The sequence below is a fragment of the Mytilus californianus genome, unplaced genomic scaffold (assembly GCF_021869535.1).
Source record: "Mytilus californianus isolate M0D057914Y unplaced genomic scaffold, xbMytCali1.0.p SCAF_17, whole genome shotgun sequence".
Taxonomy (NCBI): Eukaryota; Metazoa; Mollusca; class Bivalvia; order Mytilida; family Mytilidae; genus Mytilus; species Mytilus californianus.
Window position 1 is genome coordinate 1,640,583 of NW_026262659.1, and position 26,982 is coordinate 1,667,564.

A 26,982-nucleotide genomic window follows, 5' to 3' on the forward strand; every position below is an offset into this window, starting at 1 on the left:
CCTATTGCAATGGGGCGAGTTGACTTGCTTCCGTTTTTGCCAATCTTTGACTGATTTTCGGGTTTATACTAGTCCAAATAATTATGACGTCTTGCAAGGCTATTTTAATTTTTTTTCTGGGACGCCTTCCTACGTTTTAATTTTTTTTCTGGGACGTACGGTCGTAGGAAGGCGTCCCAGAAAAAAAATTAAAATAGCCTTGCAAGACGTCATAATTATTTGGACTAGGTTTATACATGCATGACATGGATAAAGTCAAATGGTTTTTCGTGAAAAGTATAGCACTAGCATCTTCCTAAAAATGCGCATGATTATATTTACATTTCATTGCGCTTTCCAAGTACAATAAGTTGGTACGTAATCCATCAAAACGAAACACTTTCGTTGCGTTGACTTTCGTTCCCCGGATTCAGTTAATCGACAATGTTAGTTACTAACCCATTTCAATATATCTGTTTATAATAACTTTTTGATCCATCAGTTTGAAAAATCAAAGGTCTTTGTATCAACTATCTGACTATCTTTGTCCATTCTTTTAAAACATGAATTCAGCAGCAGACGAGCGTCCATGGATTTTGCGTCATAGTATAAAAACGACAACGGTGAAAAGATTTCCGGGTTTCCGTATTCGACGCGCCAAGCTTTCGTACATTTACGTAGTTATATGAGAGTTAGTCTGGAATCAAGAATGGGGATTTAAATAAGGACACAAACAAAATATATAGATAGTTGAAAAGCAAAAATAAAGAAAGAAGGATCATAGAGAATAATTGAGTATACTTAATTATGAAGAATCATGCAAAGACATTATTCTCAGAGCATATACATGTCACTGGAAGAATTGAGAATAAATAAAAACTAAATAAAGAATATTCAATCATTTATATATTATTTATAACTCATTAACATTTTGTTCCATTCAGAATTAAATAACTCTGCTGAGGGGGGCATGGGAAGTTTGGAAAATTGACAAACGATAATTACTCTAAATTCTAATCAGAGGAGAATTAAATGTTAGACAGTTAGAGTGTAATAAATAAAATATAAACATATATTTTTCAAAATGATGTCACAGAAAACACAGATTTTTTTTTTATTACTAATAAGTTTCTGCAATTTGAGTATCTATGTCCAACAGATGTCAGTGAATTAGAAATTTTACTAATCTGATAGACGTTTAGTTAAGAATCTGTGACAAGTTCTTTTGTAATATTATTAGGAAATTGCCTACCGCCTCCTTGATTTAGAATTGCATACTCTTCAAGATTAATAAGGTAGCCTACACAAATAACAGCCAGTTTTGGACTTGATCTTTTTGTCCAAGGTTAAACAATATATTTTGTTTTATAATTTTCAACTCATGAACTATGCAAATATTTTTTACACTATCTCCTCATGATATTCGACGAAAAGCTCACCAGATCTTATCTCCACATGTTTGCCAATATGGCGAATCAAATCAAAGTTTTACTTACTTAATTTCAAGTTGGCAATTACATGTATATTCAAACCTAGGTTGCCACATGTTGAGCAGAAAGTTCCTAACTTTATCATTCACAATACTTGAGTTCACCCATGTATTTTGGAGGTTCGTGTTGCACATAAAGGCAGATTTAGAGCACCCTGCCCCTCCCCTTTTTGTGGCAAAAATTTGATCTATTATATCGGGAATCACTGATGCATGACTAGGGAGGCCCCCTCTTTAGCAGTCAGGGGGCCCCCTTAAGAAAATTTCTGGATCCGTCAATGGCACAATCTTTAGTTTTTATGTAATGTTAAGCCCAACGGGTTACTGGGAATTTCTGTACAGTATTTCATACCAAGGTTGTTTGGGTATCACAGTTTTAAAATGTTATCACCGTTGACCCAATAAACAAATCCTTGGTTGATCTATTCTTAAACAACTTCTTTCCAGTAGTACCCTCACAATGGTATTAATGACATTAATGCCTCCAACCTGGGACTATTATGGAGACTATTATACAATAGTCCCAGCTCCAACACTGATCATTGATATTTATGTTCCCCTTATAAATAGAATAGAGAAATTGAGGACATTTGTTCCACATTTTATGAACTTTGAAAAAACACAAGCACATGTAACTTTTGACACCACCTGCGGGCAAGTGCCTGCAGGACACTGATGGGGTGGCACGTGGGTGGTGGTAAGTCAGTGGCGTATCCAGAACTTTTCATAAGGGGGGCCCGCTGACTGACCTAAGGGGGGGCCGCTCCAGTCATGCTTCAGTGATTCCCTATATAATCAACCAAATTTTTGCCACGAAAGGGGGGGCCCGAGCCCCCCAGGCCCCCCACCCTGGATCCGCCTATGTAAGTTTATAACCGCCGTTACAGTAAACCCCTCTCAACCCACCAAATGCTTGCTTGAAACACAAGTAAAATATAAGCAGGTAATTATATCCTTTGCTTTTATTCCACACCAAAGATGAAGAAATGTATGATAAGTTATAATGGTATATTATTCTGTACATTGTATAAGCCTAAAAATTAAAGGGACGAAAGTATGTAGTGACTATTGTTTGTCGTGATTTAAACACGATAATAGTGTTGCTTTCCCCTTTATCTTATGAGCCGCATTGAACAGGACAGACTACCCCAAACACTCTGAAACTTTTCAAGTACTTTCCATATGCTCATGTGTATTATATTGTTAGCATAGTTTTGTACTTGGACAGATAATCAGAATGGTCAACAATCAAGCATTGACAATGTTAATTGGTCACGTTTGTTTGAACTACCAAACCAGGTAATTTTTAAATTTACACTTGTACAATCCAATGTCAATGTTACATACAATCAGTCATTTTTGTAACACAAGGGTTACAAATAAGAAAATACTAAATAAAATATGCAAATGTATAATTTAGTTCCAGAACTGTATGAAGCACCTAAGACTTAAATATATCTACTGGGTGTATCTGTCTGTCTTTTGTCCAAGATAGTTGGCAGATATATAGGAATAAAAAGAGATGTAAGGTTATTGTAACACACCTTTGAGAAAGTTATTCAAACAATAATAACAAAAACACAACACAACACATCTAAATATTCCAAGTTCTAAATCATTTTTTTCCAAAGTGGTGAAGATCAAAAGATCTGCAATTAACACCAAATTCTCCCAATATAAATACATACTTCATTTACCTGTGTATATGTATTAAAAGAAATACCAATGAAAATCTTAATTAAAATAAATGTTTAAAGATTAAACTTTTAATTGTTCAAATAAGAAGAACATTTTATGGGGGAAGGGGGATGATTCACAGAATCCCCTGGCCTACTCCCTTTAGGAATTATATATAGAGAGAGACTTTTTACAAGTCTAGTCTCACTTTTTTTTAAGGATCCTGGACCCATATCTGACAATTATTGCAATTTTATATACTTTGCCTTTTTTTACTGCGATTATTTTCCTAAGCTGATTGGATAAAATACCATTTATTATGGTGATAATTAAGGATAATCAGGGGCTGATCCAGCCATTTTTAAAAGGGGGAGGGTCCCAACACAGGATAAAAGGGGGGTTCCAATTATGTTTCCCCATTTAAATGCATTGATCATTCAAAAAAAGGGGGGTTTCATGTGAAAATAATTTTTTTAAAAGTAAAATAAGATTTTCAATGGAATATATGTCTTACAAGGTATTAGATGTTAATAAACAAGTTTTAATTTTGATGTTAATTTTTTTCAACTTGGACACAATTAACTTTTTTTTCATGTGAATTTCACATGAAAAATTTAATGTAAAATTCATGTGAAAAATTTAACTTAAATTCACATCAACAAAATTTTCCTGTGTAACACATGCGTTACACATGCGTTACACATGCGTTTGACTATACATGTGTTACACATGCAAATATCGCATGTGTCACATGCGTTTTCCAACACATGCGTGACACAGGTATTTTTCTGACACATGCGATTCACATGCGTGTATTACGCATGTGAACGCATGTGTACCACGCATGATTCACATGCGTGGCAAGAAACATGTGTATTACGCATGTGACACACCTGTGACACATGCGTTTTTAGGTACATGCGTGACACATGCGTGGCATTTTTGCCCTAGTAGGCAGAAGGGTTAAATGGAAAATGTACGAATTGCTGACAAAACAATAACATTATAAAAAGTCTAAAAGATTTACCAAAGTCCATTATTTTCACTTATCAGTTTTACGGCTGTTGTAGTATCTTCTTTGCATTGATGACGCTTCAAATTGTTTGTAATCTGTTGCGATTTCATTTCCCTATTTTAAATCATGATCGATGAAAAAAAAGGAAGAAATTACAATAAAATTGGTTCAGAAAACCTGATATGATTTAATTTCAAAATCACCTTAGGTACATGTATAAACACATCAATACCATATCAAATTTGAGGCAACACTAGTTTATCGATGTTCAAATCTTATAAATCCATTAAGAAGATATAAATCAAGGTAAATTGTGAAAAATTAGAAAATCTCATGAACCTCAAAAGGGACTAAATTGTGTGCGCCTACAGGCCTAGATTAATGTCTCTTACTATGAATGCATCAACTGCCATCCAAATCAACACTCAGTCAAAATGTTACATTCAGAAACCATTCGGTAAATTACAGATTATAAAAGCACTAGTCAGCCAGTAGGTGTGAACAATAAGAACCCATTGAACTACCCATTGTGTGTTGACAAATCAAGCCATCACACTCAATAAATATGTAGGACTCAAATCTATGGTGGGTTCCAGATCTATGGCAGATTCCTAATCTATGGTAAATATGACGTCATGTCATTCCAATCTATGGAAGATTATTTAGAATCCTAATCTATGTAAGATTATTTAGAATCATGATCTATGTCAATTTTTTTTACTTTCCTAAGCTATGGCAATTTTTTAGTTTCCTAATCTATGGCGGATTTCTAGTTTTTAAATCTATTACTTATTTTCTACAAATGGCGGACCAGTCAGTACATATCTGACCAATGATTTCAAAGTTGCTTTAAACAAGTCGAAATATTCAAAGGTAGCGAAAAGGTTGCTTTTAAGTAAAAGCCAGTATAAGAAAAACGGATTAGGAGTATGACTAGGAAGCATATCCATAACCATTTGTTAAATGAACACACCCTTTTGTCCATTCGTTTGATGTGTTTTGTCATTTGATTTTGCCATGTGATTAGGGACTTTCCGATTGAATTTTCCTCAGAGTTCGGTATTTTTGCGATTATACTTTTTAGGGGTTATATAGCTGACAAAATATTATTGGTTATGTTACATGTAAAAGAAAATTAAAGAGACCATAGGGATAAAAAAATACAGCATATTACAACGAAAATTACGAAAGAATATCAAAAAGCTAACCAAAATACACAGTAAAAACGCATGTAATTAAGGGTGAGGGCAACACCAGAAACACGAGATCATGAAAACAAGGAGCGGAAACAAACACGAAACATAAACAGCGAAAACACCATTAGGAATCTGCCATAGATCTTGAACCCACTATAGATTTGAGTCCTACAAATATATTGTTGATAACATGTCTGGCAGTTTGGTGATATCAAAAGAGAGGCGAAAGATACCAGAGGGACATTCAAACTCATAAGTCGAAAATAAACTAATAACGCCATGACCAACAGACAAACAATATTACACAAAACACGACAAAGAAAACTAAAGACTGAGCAACACGAACCCCACCAAAAACTGGGGGTGATATTAGGTGCTTCAGAAGGGTAAGCAGATGTGGCACCCGTCGTGTTGCTCATGTTAGTACAAACGCGGGAATAAGTGTAATTCGGTAGGTCAAACTTGGGAAAAGGGGACGGGATTGCAGTAACCCTCTATCAAGAAAATCATTGTAGGAAATACAAGCACACGGAATATCGTATCAACTGGGAGATATATACTTTGTATGGAGGCGCTGTTGGAATGTTACTTCATAGAAATGAAAAGTTCACAATTGGGAACTAAAATGATCTCTTTTGTCGTCAAGTTTTGTTTTCAACCGACCCTCATTGTCAATCTTTTGATGTAAGTCAAGATATGAGACAGACTTATCTGTATCCTTTATCTCAAATTCGATGGGATAGATGCGATCATCGTAGTCATCAAATTTTGAATTATTTAGTGAGAGAACATCATCTAAATAGCAGAAAGTAAAGTTAAAAGATACTGCTAACATCTTTTCTTTCTTCCTAAAAGGTCCTGTATGAAATCAGCCTCATTTAAATAAAGGAACAAGTCGTCAAGAAGAGTGGGACAGTTGGTTTCTATGAAAATGCCGATTGTTTGTTGAAAAAACACGTCCTCCAAACGTAACAAATACATGTATGTTGTCAATCCTGAAATCAAGCATCTTAAAAATGACAGTTTCAGAGAATATTTTGTTTGAATCAGTGTGAAAATTCTCAGTTTGTTATTGGAAGTGTTTGAGTAGATCTTTAGAATTTGTAAGAATCCACATCTGATAAACACCGCTGGTTGAATATAATTCCTAACACATCATCTTTATCTGCAACTACAATGGTAGTAAGAACTTATGAAATATGTTTACTCAAGCATCTTGGCGATCTTGATATCATTATTTGTAAGGACTTGTGTTGAGTTAAGGTATTGGTTATCAAGACAACAGATTTTTGTCGACCATGTGTATGTTAATATTAGGAAAGGGATTTAGTTTTTATAAGATCTCCTCTTTTGTGAATAATGAAGCTGTATATGTTTGATTCCCATTTAATTTTTGCTCTGAATTCAATTTGATATAGCCATGTGTTAGTCAGACATTCCAAATAGCGATTTCTGAGCATACCAGTAAAGTTCCTGCTACCATGTTTGACCTTGTTGTATATCATTTTTGTCCAAAAAAATGGCACAAGCTTTAAAATACAAAGATCTTTCATATTTTCTGATCTTTTTTACTTAAAATCTTCATTGTTTTTACTCCTACCAAACTAGCTACTTTTATTTCACTTATACCAAAGCTAGTTATAACCGCAATTATGATTTTCAAACACATTGAAATAATACCTAATTACTTTGTAAATACCAATTAATAGTAATCATAAATGATAAACATTAAATAACAATCATGTAATCACCCCAAAAAATGTTTCATTCAAAAAAACTTTTATTCATGAAAATATAGATATATTGATATATACATCTGAGAATATATCTAATAATTCAACTGGTATTTGAATAATAAATAGGGTGCGAACTAACACAGGAGGCGATCGTGTATGGTGCGAATGTGTTTTGGGATCAAACAGACCCGATACCTTACCCGTTTTAAGACTTAGTGAATATTTAAAGCTCAATAAATTATAACGACCCATAACTAACCAACACTTTGTGCTTATACTTGATATACAAAGTCATTATGAGACTGCAAATTCCGCCTGACATGCTCCGACAACTATGTGAGCAACATACCTCTCTCCCTCTTTATTCCTTTTTTTGCGTTTGAAACGAAATTCTGGATTTACCTTCTTCAAAGCAAGTATCATTCATTTATTGACGAGCTATTGGTTATTTAAAAAAATGTTTTATTCTAAATTTCTGATAAATATTTCGCGCACAATATCGAAATAATATATAGAAACAGAACATTTCTTGGAAAATTTAATTTTTACTACTTTTTTAGCTCACTTGGCCTAATAGTCTATGTGAGTTTTTGTCATCCCTTTGCGTCCATCGTCCTTTAATCCGTCCGTCGTCTGGTGTAAACTTTTTCAAAGATTTTCCTCATTAACCACCGGACTTATTCCAACCAAACTTGGGATGAATAAACCTTAGGTATTTAGTATAAAAAATAAAATAACAAAAAACCGAAGTCCAAGGGAAATTCAAAACGGAAAGTCCCTTATCAAATGGCAAAATCAAAAGCTCAAATACATCAAACGAATGGAAAACAACTGTCATATAAAATGTGTTAATTGTTATTCTTGTTCATCAGTTAACATGACTGTAATGGCTATAAATAGAACTTAGGGTTAACATACAGTTTTTGGCTTATATCTTAAAACCGAAAGATGTTTAAGCAAAACCGACAGGATAAAATGATAAGCATGTAAAGACTGATCTGCCACGAAATGTTCAGACAAATGGGGCACCCCTATTTGGATTAAGTGTCCCTGAAATAATACTTTTTTACGAAATTTCTGTTTTTGGGAATTATCTTGAATACTCTTGTAGATAAAGAGAAGTTTTAAAAAGCAAAAATGTTCAGCAAGTTAAGATCCACAAAAAAGTCAATTAACTGAAATCGTAAATTGGTCAATTATAGAAGTAATCGCCCTTGAAAGACATTTTTTTATTAAATTATCAAGTTTTTTCAGAAACAGTGATGGAGAGAGAGAAAATTGAATTGACAAACATGTTCGACAAAGTAAGATCTACGAATAAGTCAACATGATTCTTCTTGTCAATTTGAGTTATTGTCCTTGAAAGACTATCGTTACCAATTTTTATCTTCTTCAGAAACTGTGATAAAGAGTTCAACTATATCCGTTGTTTCTTTTACTGTGGTTTCTTTTTCTAGAATCCACGATTCCTAAATCTGTGGCTGAAATGGACTCACCAAATTATATACAATTGTTTCCTGAAGTTTGAATTGGCTAATTTACTGATTTCTGTTTATTAATTGAACAGAAATCAGTAAATTATATACAATTGTTTCCTGAAGTTTGAATTGGCTAATTTACTGATTTCTGTTCACTAATGGAATTAATTAAAAAAAATTACCTTGCATATTTATTTTATCTATATGCCTTCGCTGGGAATCAATCCCCTCCGTGATGTCTGTTATGTATGAGTGACATCAACACTTCGACGAAACCTCTAGGCTACCAATTGGTTGCAATTTAGATGGCTATTTTATATATAAATGTGGCAATATTGGAATTAAGAGTAATTTATTAGCTCCCTTTTAAGTTTAAGCATATTTACATTTTATATAATTACTATTGTCCCCTAGTGTGACAAGGTGTCCAGGGCAGAACTGGTCTTCATTGTTTATGTAAAGAACCTGGGTTTATTTGGTTATTTCGTGACTGCGCTAGCATTAAGTAAGAAGGTATCCAGAAAACGTTACTTTTACTTGAATGTCAGATCAGTCCGTTCACATTTTGGTGCCGTGACCAGGAGGAATGTAGCAATATTGGAATTAAGAGTAATTTATTAGCTCCCTTTTAAGTTTAAGCATATTTACATTTTATATAATTACTATTGTTTACATGAAAACTTTCACCTGTGTTTATGTACACAATAACTGTACTCCTTTTCTAAACCGGTTATTAATAGTTAAAGGTAAGATTGTGTTGGTTAAATTGCAAATCTTATTTTAAGAAAGTACCATTTGTTAAGTCATTTTGTTATTAATTATATACTGAATTCACATTTAATACATTGTCCAGAATTCATACTTTCCTCGAAGGTAATTATCAGTTGTCATTACAGCCATGCTGTTTACTATTACTGTTCTGGACCACTTCGTCTATTAAATGTGTTGGCACTAATTAGGGTTTAAACGTTAGGACTTGGGACTAAAATGGTTCAAATGGTACAATTTAAAAGCCCTACTTAAAGTAATACATTTTCCCCCTTTATTTAACTTCTGTATTGTTGTACAACTTACTGTCATAATATAAGAATATTTATTGTGTATTTTGGTATGAAATAAATATGATAATTTAGGTATTATTTCTTTAAGACTTCCCTTCCTAGAATGCTGGCTTATACTTGTCATAATCATTTCCCGGCCAAGTATTAGCTTTGTCCTCCCAGAGAATTGTCCGTTATGTCGGTTGTTGTAGACACTTGTCCCCTAGTGTGACAAGGTGTCCAGGGCAGAACTGGTCTTCATTGTTTATGTAAAGAACCTGGGTTTATTTGGTTATTTCGTGACTGCGCTAGCATTAAGTAAGAAGGTATCCAGAAAACGTTACTTTTACTTGAATGTCAGATCAGTCCGTTCACATTTTGGTGCCGTGACCATACAAATTGCCCTTAAACATTTCTGTTATTTTGTAAAATGGCATATTCAATGGATTATGCAAGCGGTATAAGCCAGCAAGATAAAGCAAAAATTGAGCATTCTGATAGATTTTCAGATAAAGATGAAATTAAGTATAGACATGAAAAAGATTTCAATTTTAGTACTCCATTAAAATCATTTGTTACTTTATCTGAAACCTATGATGATTCAGTAAGGGATAAATCTATATTGAAACATCCAGATTATAAAGTAGATAGAAAATTTACTCCAAAAAGATACCAAGAGCCACATTTTAGTAGGAGACCAAGCTATGAATTGTATGATGATAGGGATAGATTAAATAAGAACCAAGGATCAGATTATCTCCCAAACAAGAGATATGTTGATAAGGATACATTTTCAGAGGACTATCAACCCTTAAATAGGTATTCAACTGAAAAATACCCCAGTTATGATTTAAATAGGCATGAAGGGGTTAAGCACACATCTTTTCTTGATAACTTGCCAAACCCTGTTACCTTACATGAAAAACGTATAGTAAGAAGAGAAAAAGAGCCTCAATCATTTGATGGCAAAACTATCGACTGGCAAGACTATTTGATTCATTTTGAACAAGTTGCAGAATGGAATGAATGGAATGATTTAGAAAGAGCTAAACAAATTGTTATGAGTCTAAGAGGTCCTGCTCAGAAAATTTTGAGTACTTTAAGTAAACAAGACCTTGGAAATTATAATAAAATTAAAGAAAGTTTAAATAATAGATTTAATCCTAGAGAAAGAGAAGCCGCATATGTTTGCGAATTTGAAGCAAGGAGACATTCTAAAGATGAAACTGTTTCTGAGTATGGTCAAGCTTTAAGAAGGCTAGGTTACTTGGCTTTTCCAAATGAAAAACAAGATTCTGAAATGATGGAAAAAGTTCTTATAAATAAATTCATTAGAGGATTAAATAACTTGGATTTACAAAAGCATGTCCAGTTCCAACGTGCAAAAACGTTGGATTCTGCAATTTCATACGCAATTGAATATGAAGCATTTATCAATCCTCAAAATAATATGAGAAAGCCAATGCTAACTAGCAATGAAGTCCCCATTCAAGCAATTAAGGATAATAAAAAGGAAAGTACAGAGTTATTAACTCTTGATCAAGTTGCTAAACTAATTGATGAAAAATTAAGTCAACTTAAACATGTTAATACAGAATCTGAAAATAGGAACGGATATTATCAAAATAGGCCTCCTAGGTTTAATAATAGGGGCAGAGGAAGGTATTATAGGAATCAAAATAGCTCGACTGACAGAGTCTGCTATAAATGTAATGAGATAGGACACATTCAGTACTATTGTCCATTGAACAATCAGGGAAACGATTAAAAACTGATTTAGAGGCCAATACTTCAGCTGTTAAAAATTTAGAAAGGCCACAAACCAAAATTGAAAGTTTGATATCAGATCCAATTAAGAGAGTCCAAATAAATTTAGTGAATCAAAATTGTCTTTTTGCCTTTTGCAAAATTGATGAAATTGATGTTAAATTTCTTGTTGATACTGGATCACCAGTTTCTTTGATTTCTTTTGATACTTTTGAGAAATTAAAACTAAGTTCTCAGTTGATTAGCCTAGATAGTATATTAACAACTGCCAATGGCAATGTTTTAAGTGTTAAAGGCAAATGTATTTTGAATATAGCAATAGGTCCTTTATTAGTTAAACAAGAAGTTATTGTAGCTGATATAAAAGGGTCATCTGGGATCTTAGGAATGAATTTCTTTGAACAAAATGAAATTGATATTCAAATTAAAAGCCAATGCTTAAGTATCAATGGTCAGAGTATTCCTCTTTTTTAAGAAAGTAGTTCCCAGTGTTCACGAATTCAGATAGCTAGGCAAGTTTCAATTCCTGCAAATAGTGAAATGATTATTGAAGCTTCTAAAAGAGATTCATTTGTAGATGGTATTGGCATTATTGAACCATTAGAATGGGTGAAAAGTAAAGGTCTTTTGGTGGCAAAAAGCCTAGTTGATACAGAAAATACAATTTACCTAGCTATCATGAATTTGAATTCAAAATCAGTTAAACTTAAACAAGGTGAACAGATTGCACACTTGATGACAATTGAACAAGTTTTTGATGAGGATAATGCTGAGTCACAAACAGATTCAAAATCTAATGACATATCAGAACAAGTTAATACTTTAAAAGATAATGAATTCTCCGAGCATTTAAAATCTATGTTAGATAAAGTATCATCAGACTTAAAAGATGAAGAGAAGCAAAAACTGTCTTCACTTATCCATGAGTATAAATATATATTCGTTGGTCCTGATGGTTCTCTTGGGCGAACTGATAGAGTAAAACACTATATAGATACAGGTGATTCAAAACCTGTAAAGATATCCCCACGAAGAGTAGCTTTGAAACAGAGGGATGTACTTGAAGAAGAATTGAAAAAAATGATTGACAAAAATTTGATTGAACCCAGTTGTAGTCCATGGGCAGCACCAGTGTGCCTTGTGAAGAAAAGGGACGGGTCTATTCGATTCTGTGTGGACTTTAGGAAATTAAATGAAAGAACTGTAAAAGACGCCTACCCTTTACCACGTATTGATGACACTCTTGATACCTTGAGCGGCGGAAAGTGGTTCTCATGCGTTGATTTAGCCAGTGGTTATTTTCAGGTAGAGGTTGCTGAAGAAGACAAATACAAAACTGCCTTTTCGACACATAAAGGCTTGTATCAGTTTCTTGTAATGCCGATGGGTTTATGCAACTCTCCCGCTACATTTAGCCGGCTCATGAACCAGGTTTTGGGTGGTTTACAATGGCATCGTTGTCTCTGCTATTTGGATGACGTCATAATTTATGGAAAAGACTTTGAAACAGCTTTTGATAATTTGAAAACCGTATTTCAGTGTTTTAGAGAAGCAAATCTTAAACTGAAACCGAGTAAATGCTCGTTTTTTCAAACAGAAGTCAAATTTTTGGGACACATTGTCTCTGCAGAAGGCATTAAATGCGATTCAGAAAAGATTCAATCCGTTCAGAATTGGCACACACCATCAAATGTCAAAGAGTTACGAAGTTTTTTAGGCTTTGCGGGTTATTACCGCCGTTTCATACCAGATTTTGCAACTATCGCTCATCCTCTGACACAGCTAACTCAAAAGAATAAATCATTTATATGGGATGATAAATGTAAAATCGCGTTTGAAACTTTAAAAGAATGCTTAACAACTGCACCAACATTATCATTTCCAAGTGAAGATGGCGCTTACATACTAGATACAGATGCTAGTCAAACAGGAGTCGGGGCTGTTCTTTCGCAAATCCAGAATGGTGAGGAACATGTCATTGCGTATTCCAGCCGGACTTTAAACAGAGCACAAAAACAGTATTGTACTACAAAGCGTGAACTGCTCGCGGTCATTATTTTTTTGTGCCAATTCAGACATTATTTATATGGCCAAAAATTTACTTTACACTGGCAAAAATGCCACACATGTGTACATGCGTGACACATGCGTTTCACATGCGTGTCACACGCATGTGAAAGAGACGTTTCATGCCACGCATGTGACACATGTGTGAAAAACACATGTGATACGCATGATACACACATGTGATCATGCGTTTCACATGTGAATCACATGCGTAAGGAAATACACCTGTGATACATGCGTGATTACTACATGTAAAAGGCATGGTGCCTGTATTAAATATTTTTCAAAATGTCCTCCTATTTGTCCAATTACCATGATTGTTGACATGTTTCTCAGTTCTCATGTGAATTACATGCAATTTCTAACACATTTTTCTAACACATGCGTTATACATGTGTTTTCTCTATATATACATAGGCAAAATGAAATTAAGGTGAATTGAGCATCAATCACACAAATTCACAGTATTTGAGCATATTTTAGATAAGTAAATACTTGTCTAGTACACATTCTATTTTGATATATAAATATTCTTCTTGGTCTTGACTATGTGTTCATACTTCCATTATATTTTACTTTCTTGATCCTAAACAATACAAAAAATATTTATCTATCAACTCCCAACTCACAATATCTCCAATGCAAGAGATAAGATGCAATAAACAAAGAAGGCAAGCAAACATCCAGGTCACCTTAGTTCACTCCTAGAATTTTTTCGGTTATGTTCAAGTCTCAATACTTTTTTTAAAAGTCATGTAAGGATTGGTGATTCATTTATAGAATATGTATGCACTAATGTATATTTCATTTTTAATATGTATGTACAAGTCATTTTGTGGTTATCAGCCATGAGACAATCCAATCCCATTATGGAAATAGTCTTACTTGCAAAAGATGCCAATTTTTCTTTTGAAAGTTTTGAAGAAAAAAAGTATTTCACCCTGCCACATATTCCTGTGCCTGTTTCAAGCCAGGAACCTTTTCAGTGGTTGTCTAAGTCTCATCCTAATAAAAAAATATTTAACGAATTTGGTGTTGATGGCAGCTCTTTGATTGGTATAGACTCTGGTTAATTAAGTAGATCATGACATTGTTTAGACACCTGTTCATTGTTGAGGACTGTGTTAGCACCTTAATGCCTTTCATGTGTTTTTGTTGTGTAGCTGTCTGATTTATTTATACCTCATATCTCATTGTATTAATAAACTGAAATAGAAAGTTCTGTGAAATATATTTTGATATACCATATTGAAAGTCTTGCTGTTATTTACAACCATTTCCTTCTTATTTCATATATCTATTTCAGTTTTTCATTTTAACACCAATCTTAAGGTTAAGGCAAAAAGAAAACAAATGTTGACAAACAACAGGCATATACCATTAGAAGATCTCAAAGTTTGGCTGCACAATAAACTAAAAATTCTTGTTATTTCAAATATTTATATAAAAATCAGTTTAAAACATGCATTTTCCATTTTTAGACTGTAATTGTCATGTTGGCACAATAATTTGAATTTGAATTGTATTATATTCTGAGAGTACTTGTGGTTGAAAAAATATACACGATATTTAATTCCATGTGTTTTAGATTTCTTGAATACACCACTCCCATATAATGACTACATGTCTGTTAGTAATGTTAAGAGTTCTCTCCTGCATGTAATTGCTGTAATTGCTATTTGTACCCAAGGCTTCCTTCATACATTTGCACTTATCCTTCTAAGATGTTGCTTGAATGATAAAATCCTGTAATACATTATCAGCCATCAGGTTCTTGGAATACAGTTGCTGTAATAAAAAAAATAAACTGTAATCACAGAGATATGTCTCGCTTTTTAGTAATTTCGATAATGCAAATGTTGAAATTAAAATAGCAACACTTTAACATGTAAGATTTGCAAATATTCAAAGTCAATGAACCATGACTAAAGGTACATGGCTAAACAATCTCCATGGAAATTAGATGTGCCAATGCTAATACAACGCATACCAAATACCATTGACTTATCATAAGTAGTTCCCTTTAAAAAACCTAAACACAAACTAATACATGTAAACTAAGAAAATTTTAAAGTCAATAAACGATAACTGAGGGGGGGGGGGGAATAATCTCCATGGTAATGAGATGTGCCAATGCTAATACAACTACATACCAAATATCATTGACTTACCACTAGTGGTTTCCCATAAGCCGACCTAATCACAAACTAATACATGAAAACTAAGCAAAAGTTTCAAAGTCAATAGACCATGACTGAGGGGGCAGGGCCAAATAATCTTCATGGAAATGAGATATGCCAATGCGTATTTAACTGCATACCAATTATCATGAACTTACCACTAGTGGTTCCCCATAAACTGACCTAGTCACAAACTAATACATGAAAACTAAGCAAAAATTTAAAAGTCAATAGACCATGACTGAGAGAGTGGGGCCAAATAATCTCCATGGAAATGAGATATGCCAATGCTTGTACAACTGCATACCAATCATAATTAACTTACCACTAGTGGTTCTCCATAAACTGACCTAATCACAAACTAATACATGAAGACTAAGCAAGAATTTCAAATTAAGTCAATAAACCATAACTGAGGGGGGCGGGGCCAAATAATCTCCATGGTAATGAGATGTGCCAATACTAATACAACTGCATACCAAATATCTTCGACTTACTACTTGTGGTTCACTATAAACTAGACCTAATCACAAACTAATACATTGTTGACGCCGCTGTCGTCACCAACGCCAGAAACAGCATACCTATGCCTCGCTTTTTGACTCCGTCAAGCGAGACAAAAACAGCATATATTTTTTTTGTAAAACATACATCAAATATTGGATCACCAATCAGGCAAAAAATGATAACATCAATTTAATCTCCAATGATTTACCAAACTTACATATATATATATATATATATCGTGTGAACAACTGGAGTGGAATATAATAGTTGTTGTTTATCATATTTATTTTTCGTTTAATGTCTTTTATGTAAATTGGAATTGTATTACATCTGTATTTTTCAGGACCTTTTATAGCTTGCTAGATGCAGTATCAGTTTTGCTCATTGTTGAAAGCTGTTCATACAGTGATCTATAGTTGCTAACATTCAGTCATTTGGACTCTGGTGGATAGTTGTCTCATTGGCAATAATACTACATATTCTCATTTTTATCAACATAAATTACCGTAATAATGAAAACTAACTCTATTCATGCATGTGTACTACACATTACCTGTATATATAATATATACTAGAATACTCCGGGACATCATGGTGTTGTGACTGAAGCAAAGTACCTTAGCCTTATTTTTAGCCTGAATTTTAAGATTTTTCGTTTTGTCATCTAATAATGTCATGCTGGTCATTAGGTGCACAGTTTTCTCTGCTTTCAAAATCTTTCTTTTTGAACCCTTCGACCCAGAAATTGTTAATTATCTGTAGTAATAGTTATGTGGAAAACAAATGGGCCTGGAATGGTGTAATTTTTAATCAACACCATTGTCCTATATATATAAGTTATAAATAAAGTTGAATTCTTTGAATCGTCATTTTTATGTCATGCCGGCTCACAAATTGGACCTTGTTATTTTAGTATTATAGATCTGGATTACTAAGTGCTTGTAGAAACACAATTCCTCATTTTCAAGCCCCTTTCTTACATGTCTTAACCTCATTTAAATTACAATACCAACTAAAAGCTCCAAGGAGCCTGTGTCGCTCACCTGATATTTTTTTTATTTTACAATTGATGCATGAAATAATGCAACCGATATACTTTTGCTTTAGTTTCAAAGATATAAGTCAAAAACTGCATTTTTCCCCCTATGTTCTATTTTTAAACTAGATACCCTAATGCTTATTATGGCCAAGTTTGGTTAAATTTGTCTCAGTTGTTTCAGGAAAAGACTTTTGTAAAAGATTACAAAAATTTACGAAAAAATTGTTAAATTTGACTTTAAAGTGCAATAACTCCTCATGGGGTCAATTGACCATTTTGATCCTGTTGACTTATTTGTGAATCTTATTTTGCTGAACATTATTGCTGTTTACAGTTTATCTCTATTATAATGTTCAAGATAATAACCAATAAATTGCTTTGCCGAGCGCAGCTGGATATGACCACAGAGGTCCAACCCTGAACAGTTGGGGCAAATATGGACACAATATTCGCGCTTGATACAGGTCTGAATTTGGATTGCAATTCAATATTTGACACATAATAGGTTTCTGACACAGAATAACTGTAGTCAAAGAACTTAGAATTAGTTATATGATTTGAATTAATATTCAAAATTTTGCTTTTGTGTAATACACTATGCTGTTGCGAATTGACCTCCATCCTCTTTTTAAAAAAAAAAAAAAATTTGAATGATTTTCTTTTTGATTTTGATTTCTGAAATCTTGAGGAGAAAAAATTGTCCCCCCCCCCCCCTTTTCCAAAAAAAAAATCTTTCCCTCAGTTATGGTCATAATTTCAATTCAAATTTCCAAGATGTATTTGAATTACCTCCCTTACACTGTAATTTGTACTTAAGTAATTGTCCATTAACCAGGACACCCTTGTTTTTTCTCACTTTTTTGCTCCCAATTCCTAAATGGTTTGAGCCATAACCCCCCAAAGCCAATCCTAACCATCCCTTTGTGGTATGGAAACTTGTAGTATAATTTCAGAGAGATCCATACACTGTTCCACAAGTTATTGTCATGAAACTAGAAAAATGCTTATTTGGGCCCCTAATTCCTAAACTGTTGGGACCATAACCCCCAAAATCAATCCCAACCTTCCTTTTGTGGTTATAAACCTTATGTTTAAATTTCATAGATTTCTATTTACTAATACTAAAGTTATTGTCCGGAAACCAAGTGTCTTTGGGCAACGACGACGACAACGTGATACCAATAATTTTTTGTGGTCGTATAAAAATTGAAAAAAAAATTCTTAAAATTACCAATTCAGGGGCAGCAACCCAACAACGGGTTGTCTGATGCGTCTGAAAATTCAACAGAGATAGATATTCACCTGATGAACATTTTTACCCCATGTCAGATTTGCTCTAAATGCTTTGGTTTCAAAGATCGAAGCCAAAAACTGCATTTTACCCCCATGTTCTATTTTTAGCAATATTGGCCATCTTGGTTGATGGCCAGGGTCAACGGATACATTTTTTAAACTAGATACCCTAAGGATGATTTAGGCCAAGTTTGGTTTTATTTGGCCCAATAGTTTCAGAGAAGATTTTTGTAAAAGTTAACGGACGACGGACGCCAAGTGATGAGAAAATGATGCAATTAACAGCAAAAGTAGGCGAGACACTGGGTTCTGCGGAACCCTTACGAATTTTTTGAAATTGCCTTGGAATTCAGTATTTTTGTTATACCATTTGGAAATTAAATACTGTAACAAATACATACCAGTTACATTTATATATACTGTAGCTATAGGATCTCCTCAATATCTAATCCTGTTGTTAATTTCATTTAAACATATAATGTATATAGCTTCCCTTCCACTTACATCTGAGGAGCTAATTCTGAAAATTAAAATTCCTGTGATTATCATATAAAATCTTAACCTGATGCAGTCTGCTTTCCAATAAGAATAAATTAGGAATACAGTTATCCCTTGGTAAAGAGAGAGAAAACAAGTGATATTTTTATATTATAACCAATACTGCACATGGTAATTGGAACATCACTAGTTTTCTGGATTGGATTGTTGCTCACTTTGTCAGGATCTTTTACAGCTGACTATATACTGTAGAAACATTAATTTTCATGGGGTTAAAATTTCGTGGTTTTGTCTCTTTACAAGATTTCATGGGGATTTAATTTCGTGGTTTCCAGTAAAAGGAAGTGATATTATATGTAGGTTAAATTTTCGTGGGGGTTTTAATTTCATGGGTATATTCTTTCCACGAAATAAACAAAATTAAATCCTCCACGAAAATTTCTGCTTTTACAGTAGTATGGTTTTGTTCATTGTTGAAAGTCATACAGTGACCTAAAAGGGAGAAAACAGTACTTTATTAATAGCATGTGGATGCAAGACTATAATAAGTATTCAAAGAGTTTTGCAAACAATTAGCTTATCCATTTAGGAGAATTCTGTATTTACCAAGTGATGTGACAGTAAACAGTGGCGGATCCAGAACTTTTTATTACTAAAGGGGGGGGGGGGGGCACTCCAGTCATGCTTCAGTGATTCCCTATATAATCAACAAAATTTTTACCACAAAAGGGGGGCCGTCCCCCCCCCCCCCCCCCCCTGGATCCGCCTATGGTAAAATCAAGTTCAATGAAGGCCAAGCTTAAAATACAATACAGTTATCTACTTTCTAATGCAGCATATTAAAATAAATACCATTTAACAAATATTTTGCATTGTCTTTAGCAACTAAACAATGTGATGTCATATGCGTACTCATGATGTCAAACATAAAATTCTAGAAGTACATTTTATTTATACCTTTCGTACGCTTCAGAATGGTTTCAATGTTGACAAAAAAAATGGAGGACCTTTCACTGGACTGGAAATTTCAAATAGTCCAGGACCTTTAATTTTTTAATGCAAATTTTAACCCCTGCATGTAGACCAATTTGAAAACCTGGCCCAAAATAAATAGACAGCTGCACCATGAGCACATGATACACCAATCGCTTATTCAAAGAATAAAGTTCAATAACTTTTCAATGTCATAATCAGACATTCATGAAAAACTAAAGGGAGGTTATCTTAATAGATATAAACCAGTCACCAAAGTTTCATGATAACTGCTCAAAGCATTGTCTGAAATATGAAAATCCCCCTTTTTTATGAATAAAATCACACAACTCTGAAACATAAAATCTAAAATTAATAAAAACCAAAAGGGAGCTTATAGATGACAATAAATATAAACAATTCACCAAAGTTTTATGAAAACTGCTGTAAGCATTTTTGAGTTATTGTCTGAAAACTGGAAAATCTCCCTTTTTCAAATGAATATAACCCCACAACTTGAAAACATAAAATCTTAAATTTATAAAAATCGAAAGGGAGCTCATGTCAATAGATACAAACAAGTCACAAAAGTTTCTTGCCATTTGGTGAACACATTTTGAGTTATTGTCCCAAAACTGGAAAATCCCCATTTAAAGTTTTTTAATGTTTTTTGGATATCAACAACTTTGTCAAACATACATGGAATTTTGACATGGAATTAGTTATATCTGCACACAAGAACACACATTTGTATGTGTTTTTTCTGCATAAACATGTAATTCATAATTTATTAAAACTTCCGACATAGTCCCATTGTGCATCTCTTTTTTATGCCCTTGTCGTAATGGAGGGGGCATCAAGTTTTACATTTATCTGTCTGTACATCCTTGCATACTTGCATTGAGAAATAGGTTTTATACCCTTTTGATATATTGAATATTTTGACATTACACAGTCATACTTTTCTTAAGACTGCATAAAATGACAAACTGTGAAACATTGTTACACTAAATCTGTTGAATGTAAACTGATAGATATTTTAGTTTGGGAAAACATGTTTTTTGCACCTTTTTTATTATAAGACCTATTGATGAATCCAGTCCTTTTTGGCTAATTTTGAAAGTTGGTTCTTATGTTGTTTGCTGTCTGCCAATACTGTATGTAGTTTATATTTTTCATCCTTGTAGGTTACTTTATGGTATTGATTTTGTTCATTGTTTAAGGCTGTACATTGACCAGTAAATGTTTACATCTTTGTCCTTTGGTCTATTAATTGATAGTTGTCACATTGAGGATCATACCTCATCTTTTTATATTTATATGCTAGGTCATTGAAAAAGCTCCAAGGATACAACATAATTTAATTGTTATATATTTGCAAATTCATTCTGATAATGCAAAAACATAAATTGATTGACTTTTTTTCTTATTTCAATGTCCAGAGGCAAATATTTTATGTATTCTAAACGAGAACAACTTATCATGATCAATTAATAATATAGGCCAGTCTGACAATGCTTGTTTTAGACCCTTTTTGGTCTCTAATTCCTGAATGGTTTGGGCAAATACCCCCAAAATGAAACTTAACCTTCTACTTGTGGTACAATTTCATAGCAATTAAAATACTTATAAACAAGTTATTGTCCTGAATTTAGAAAAATGCTTGATTTGGGCCTTTTTTGGCCCCTAATTCCTACACTGGTTGAACCATGACGCCAAAAATAATCCCAACCTTCCTTTTGTGGTATTGAACCTTTGAATCTAATTTCATAGACATTCATACACTTAAACTGAAGTTATTGTCCGGAAACCAAATGTCTTCGAACGAGTTGATAGCAATATAGACGGGTTTATCTGTAATTCACCTAGAAAACATGGCCGCATCCATTAACCTCTCACGTGACCGATCCGCCATTACAAACGTGTATTGATCAAAACATTATCGATTTTCTGTTTACATTTATATTTCTTTCATTTTCTGATTTATTTTACTATGGATGCTGCCGAAAGTTATAAAAAACACGGAAGCATTTCTTGTGCAGTTAATAGTTGTACAAATAATCGTAAAAAACTTCAGGTGTGGAAAAAATCAATTTGCGAATTACACAACGAGTTGCACGATGACTGCCCTCGTTTGATTTCATATACGTCTTATTACTGTGATGCCTTCAGACGAGCCAACAAACCTGAGTGGATCAAAGCATTATAAACGTAAAAAAAACTTTGCATAAACAGGTTTTTGTATAGTCCGGACATTTTTTTTTGGATGATGCGCCACTGCACACAATCCGTTTTTTTTAATAAAACTTGTTATGAAAGTAAAATAACACTGGCTGACGAATGTTTACACGATGTAAAACGACTGTTAAAAACTTAAATTAATCTATAAAATTTAATCCGATGACTACAGTGCATCTGCCTCTTTTGTATAGAAGATCCACCGCGACATCAGATGCGGATCCAGGAATTTGAAAAAAAGGGGGGACCCCGCGTACCCCCAAACTTTTGTAGTGAAAGCGGTAAAATGTCTGGATTAACCATAAATGAAGCTAATAACAATGAAACAGACCCCGAGGCTACATGTATTTATAATTGCAAGCAAATCAACCCAGTGTGAAGAGACGAACTTTTTTCATTCATGACGACTTCTATAGTATCTTTATGCTGCAAAATGGACAGACATTCCGACAATATTAACCCAGACAAAAATATTGTTAACAGATGAGTAAGGAGTTCAAAATTAAATAAAAGGAGGGGGACCTCGTCAGCCGTTTAAAAAATATTATGAATGACAGTGACGCCTTATTGTATACTTATGTAACTAAGTTTTCTTTACTTTAGTGGAATTACTACACAATTTAATTTTCAACTACGATATTGCAGATCAGCTGTTGATCGATCGTACTGATGAGGTTAACACTTAGTTTGATATTTGGTTATTTGGGACGGCGCTTTAATATTTCGAAAAGTAAGGCTTGTAAAATATTTTATTCCTGGGTGCAGTTCACTAAATGACGCTTCAAACCATAACTAATCATCGCTTTGAATTTACATGTTGGAGTCTTTGGTGGTTTAATGGCATTCATTTATATTAAGCACGGACTGGATCATGATGTTATATACTATACATACTATAGTAGTTGTATGTCGAGTAATTTTCTGCAAAAGAAATTGGAATCGAACACATTATAACTATAGGAATACATGGGCCGTAAAAGTTCAAAACTTCTTAAGCCCATATTCTAATCGCAAAGTTATATCTATATACATATGGTCCGACGCATCGATAGCATATAGCTACAATCTGTAAAAGTGGCGAAATTGAAAATGAACAGCACATGCTGCTACACTGCAGAGGTTACTCCAGTATTAGAGAGACTTTTGTATTAAAAATGTTCAAAATTACAGGAAAAAGGAAGTCACAGCTTCAATTTCATAAATAATCTAAAAGAAATGTAGACCTGTTTGGGATTGCTTGCAATGCAATTTTCATTACATTAAACAATATATATTTCCATGGAATAACTTCTGTAAACCTAAATTTTAATAGCACTTACTTTCTAACTCATACATTTCAAAGTGACATTATTCCTGTATAAATTGCCAAATAAACGGATCACCGATGTAATAATAAATCTTAATTATAAATTTAATACTAAACAGAAAACAATGAACTTGCGGAAAAGATGGTATACCGCCAACAAAAGGTGCAAAGGTTTTATTTCTTGGTTTCCTTAAACTGACCTCATCATGAATATCAACAATTTTTTTACGACTATGCCTCTATTGAAAACAGCATGCCTAAGTCACAGCTTCATAACTGTTGTGGCTAGACAAAAAAGAACAAGCGATTAAGAGAGCTTTGAATGCAATTTTCTATAAAAATGACCTGTAAAAAAAATAAATTTGTCACTTCTAACATGGATAATTTTCGAACTTGCCCACAACATTACAAGAATCAAACTTTAAACTCTTTGACCTCAAACTTTTAAAAAAATCTTCGAAACTGCATGTACAGAGCCTGACAAGAAAAAATTATTCAAACATAGTTATCATTTTCATTACATACCTCTCATCACAAAATTATTCATTGACTACTGCTCCTCATATCCACATAAATCAATAGGACAATCTATGACTCCACTATATAATCTAGAAAGCAATGCCTCAAATGAATTCTGTCCTGTTGCTTAGCTTCTCCTACTTCTCAAAGTAATTGTACTTTCGTTGAAAAAGCTAAAATAAATAATGTTTAATAAAATGAAGTTATAATACAATGTATCTGCCAAAATTGCCTTTAATATTTTGATCCGGCAAAATTGGCTTGCTTTGATCTTTTAAAACTAGACCAACAAACTTTCCCTGAAAAAAAAATGACTACAAAAAAGTATTTAACCATTTTATTAATGTTCTAATCCATCATATAAATTCCATATGACCCTTGAATGAAGGGATGAACAAAAGTGATTACATGTACAGTATATATTACAGGATCTCTGAATCTGTCATGATTTATAATGCCAATCTTTGGGGATTAAGTTATTAATAATCATGATACTTTGAAATTTTAAGTCATTCAAAGTTGTTTAAATTACACCAAAAGTTGGACTATTTTATATTATAAGGTAGTATCTGAGAAATGGACTAAACCAGGCAAGATTTGGTGGTAAATACATTGTACATGTACAATGTACTTTGTTTTTGGCTTTGAACTAGGTGTTAGTAACTGGGAGTACTCTCAGATCTGAACTGGGTCTTTTTTGTTGTGGGGATGTGTAAGTACCCACCACGTCTTGTGTGTGGTTTGTTAGATGTCTTTCTACTTTGTATAGATCTGACGAGTTAAGCCCTTTTCACATCAATATACCAGGTTAGGAGGTGGGTTCGGCACCACAAACTACTAGTCTAGCCCCACCCCATCCTGTACATATTTGTATGTATGTGCCTGTCCCATGTCAGGAGCCTGTAATTCAGTGGTTCAGTTTGTCGTTTGTTGCTGTGTATCATCACATGATCATATTTTGTTGTTTTTTTTCTTTGTTTTGTATATAAATTAGTCTGCTAGTTTTCTTGTTTGAATTATTTTACAAATTTGTCATTTTCATTTGGGGTCTTTTATAGCTGACTATATGGTATGGGGTTTGCTCATTGTTGAAGGATGTACAGTGACCTCTAGTTGTTAACTTTGATGTCATTTGATCTCTGATGGAGAGTTGTCTTTTCTCATTAGTGTAAACAAGATTTTATTTTGAAAATAATTAGGTTATTTAAACATTACAATATGACAGTTTTATTAGGATTGGAAAACAAGTGAATTTTCACGGACTTTTACCAATTCCTCTCTTTTCTCATTGGCAATCATACCACATTTTCTTATTTTTATATTTACATTACGTACATGTAAAGTAGATCTTTCATCTTCTGGAGGTGTCCGATTCCTAAGTACATGTACAACAGGGGGCCCTAATTAACAGCATGATTTTGAGTCGGCTAAAAAACAATCAGATAGATTATGATACAATTAACAGGTTTCTTTGCAATTATTTTGCAAATAACTAAGCTAATGCAAGAATAAAGTTATTTTCCAATAAATACATAAATTAAATAATAGTAAATAATGAATCTACAATTATATTTTAAGAAGTGAAACATCATTTAAATTCAATAAATATCATATATTAAATTTCAATTTTTTTTTTTAATTCTGGGTAGATAAGTTTTCATTTTTTTACATGTAGGGCAAGTTGGTAGACCTTTATCTGTTTATAATATATTTATTATATATTATCATGATTATATTCATTTGGATTTTACCCAAGTTAGGCAAGTTGCCACTGTTGGCAGGAGTACATTGACATTGTATATTTAACAGGATTTAATCCTTTTCACAAGTGGGGCGATTTTTTTAATGTGGGGCAAGCAAGTTGGTATGAAGGGAGCTACCACTTGACTTGGTGGGGGGCTAGGATGAAAATGTTATGAACAGTTATCCTGCATTGTTTCTAATTTTAGTTGTAATATCTGTCCTGACAGTTTATTATTCACTCTTTTCGGTCCTGGCTTTTATTTTTTTACTCAAAACTCCTGTCCCGCATTTTTTCAAATTCCGTCAAAGCCCCCTCTCCCATAAAAATCAAATGGTAGCTCCCTAAACAAGAGTGGAGCGATTTTAAAATAATGGGGCGTTTTGCCAATTGCAATGCCAATGGGGCGAGTTGACTTGCTTCCGTTTTTGCCAATCTTTGACTGATTTTCGGGTTTATACATGCATGACATGGATAAAGTCAAATGGTTTTTCGTGAAAAGTATAGCACAAGCATCTTCCTAAAAATGCGCATGATTATATTTACATTTCATTGCGCTTTCCAAGTACAATAAGTTGGTACGTAATCCATCAAAACGAAACACTTTCGTTGCGTTGACTTTCGTTCCCCGGATTCAGTTAATCGACAATGTAAGTTACTAACCCATTTCAATATATCTGTTTATAATAACTTTTTGATCCATCAGTTTGAAAAATCAAAGGTCTTTGTATCAACTATCTGACTATCTTTGTCCATTCTTTTAAAACATGAATTCAGCAGCAGACGAGCGTCCATGGATTTTGCGTCATAGTATAAAAACGACAACGGTGAAAAGATTTCCGGGTTTCCGTATTCGACGTGCCAAACTTTCGTACATTTACGTATATATATGAGAGTTAGTCTGGAATCAAGAATGGGGATTTAAATAAGGACACAAAAAAAAATATATAGATAGTTGAAAAGCAAAAATATGGAAAGAAGGATCATAGAGAATAATGAGAGTATACTTAATTATGAAGAATCATGCAAAGACATTATTCTCAGAGCATATACATGTCTCTGGAAGAATTGAGAATAAAGAAAAACTAAATAAAGAATATTCAATCATTTATATATTATTTATAACTCATTCACATTTTGTTCCATTCAGAATTAAATAACTCTGCTGAGGGGGGCATGGGAAGTTTGGAAAATTGACAAACGATAATTACTCTAAATTCTAATCAGAGGAGAATTAAATGTTAG

At 33.3% G+C, this 26,982-nt stretch overlaps 1 long non-coding RNA gene across 1 annotated transcript; it reads right to left on the reverse strand.

Annotated features, from left to right (window-relative positions):
• Positions 1-14,864: 14,864 nt before the first annotated feature.
• LOC127726225 (uncharacterized) lies at positions 14,865-26,694 on the reverse strand. The gene is made up of 4 exons (XR_007993408.1): positions 26,401-26,694; positions 25,332-25,423; positions 24,003-24,169; positions 14,865-15,232 (listed from the first exon to the last, which is right to left on the reverse strand). It is a non-coding gene; the product is annotated as an uncharacterized LOC127726225 (long non-coding RNA).
• Positions 26,695-26,982: the final 288 nt, after the last annotated feature.